This window comes from Solanum stenotomum, unplaced genomic scaffold, assembly GCF_019186545.1.
Source record: "Solanum stenotomum isolate F172 unplaced genomic scaffold, ASM1918654v1 scaffold5612, whole genome shotgun sequence".
Classification (NCBI taxonomy): Eukaryota; Viridiplantae; Streptophyta; class Magnoliopsida; order Solanales; family Solanaceae; genus Solanum; species Solanum stenotomum.
Window position 1 is genome coordinate 8603 of NW_026035803.1, and position 2057 is coordinate 10659.

The following is a 2057-nucleotide window of genomic DNA, read 5'->3' on the forward strand; positions in this document are numbered from 1 at the left end:
AATTTTTATTGAGTTGATTTGTTAGTGTTTGTGCTTGCCGCGTGTTTCGAAGGTCGAATGCCTTCCATCTCTTCTATTCCAAAAATATAGATCTGCCGCCTTCCACATCTTCCATTCAAAAAATCTTAGTTTTATGTTCCAGAGAGGTCTACTCCTTCCAACAACAATGAAAATATATACCTCTTTCCCCCATTTTCTTTCATGAATGTTGTGGGATTTCCTTTCAATTTGAAGTGTTGATATTTAGATTTGCAAATCTTCCTAACTGGTGTTGCAGGTTAACTTATGGGTTGTCGATGGGGTCCATGGACCTCTACACCAGACCTATTTCTGCTTATTTTGCTTCGCGTCTCTGCACCCTTAACAACCCTTAGGCCATTATTTTTACATTTTCTGGACACTTTTTAGACACGAGCCCTATGCTAATTCTATCCAACACTAGTACCAAACTAAAACACCTATCTAAATTAACACAGAGAATCAACTACACAAAGAAAACTACTAGATGGAAAACAAAAACCAATAGTTGGATAGATTGTACATCTTGGGTTGCCTCCCAAGCAGCGCTTGATTTAACGTTGTGGCACAACGCAGGCGTCTTGATTACTCAGACTTCATCAAGATGATAGGCCTTAACAACTTCTTGCACACTTTCTGCGTTTCCCAAATATATCTTGATCCTTTACCCGTTAACCATGAACTTTGTTCCTTCACTATTCTCAAGCTCAACTACTCCATGGGGGAGCACTTTTGTGAGCAAAAATGGCCCGGTCCATTTGGATTTGAGTTTGACTGGAAACAAGCACAACTTAGAGTTGAATAGGAGCACAAGATCACCCATAACAAATTCTCACTTTTCAATTCTTTGATCATGATACCTCTTCATCTTCTCTTTGTACAAGGCTGAACTTTCATAAGCTTTTGGGTGAAATTCATCAAGCATATTCAAGTCATTCATTCTTTGATTAGATGCGGCGCCCCAATCCAATTTTAGCTTCTTCATCTCCCACATAGCTTTATGCTTTAGCTCTACCGGTAAATGGCAAGACTTCCCATATATAAGTTGGTAAGGAGACATACTGATGGGAGTCTTGTATGCAGTGTGATAGGCCCATAGAGCATCATCAAGCTTTCTTGACCAATCCATTCTATTAGCATTCGCAAACTTCGCCAAAATTTGTTTGATCTCTCTATTGAACACTTCAACTTGCCCACTAATTTGCGGATGGTAAGGAGTGGCTACATTGTGGCAGACACCATATTTCTCAAGTAGCGCCTTGAACAACTTATTACAAAAGTGGGAACCTCCATCACTGATAATCACCCTCAGTGTACCAAATCTGGAGAAGATATTCCTTTTCAAAAATGCGGTGACACTTTTACCTTCATTGTTGGTGAGTGCAATCGCTTCCACCCATGTCGATACATAATCAACCGCAACAAGAATATACTTCATGCTATGTGAACTCACAAATAGACCCATAAAATCATTTCCCCATACATCAAACAACTTTATGACAAATATAGGATTCATAGGATGCTCTTGCTACTTTGAAATCCGTCCTTCTCTTTGGCAACAATGACAAGACTTTGACCCACGAGACTCCGTCTACGGTCTGTTGATCGATCTACGGTCCGTAGATGGGGACCGTAGATCACTCTTATACTTGGAAAAATTTAGGAACTTACTTGGGATATACGTTTGACATTAACGGTACGTAGGTTAACTTACGGGCCGTCGATGGGTTCCGTAGACCTCTGCACCAGACCTATTTCTGCATATTTTGCTTCGCGTCTCTGCACCTAAAACAACCCTTAGGCCATTAATTTTTTACTTTTTCTAGACATTTTTTAGGCACGAAACCTATGCTAATTCTAGCCAACACTAGTACAAAACTAAAACACCTATCTAAATTAACAAAGAGAATCAACTAATCAAAGAAAACTACTAGATGGAAAACAAAAACCTATAGTTGGCTAGATTGTACATCTTGGGTTGCCTCCCAAGAAGCGCTTGATTTAACGTCGCGGTACGACGCAGGAGTCTTGATTACTCA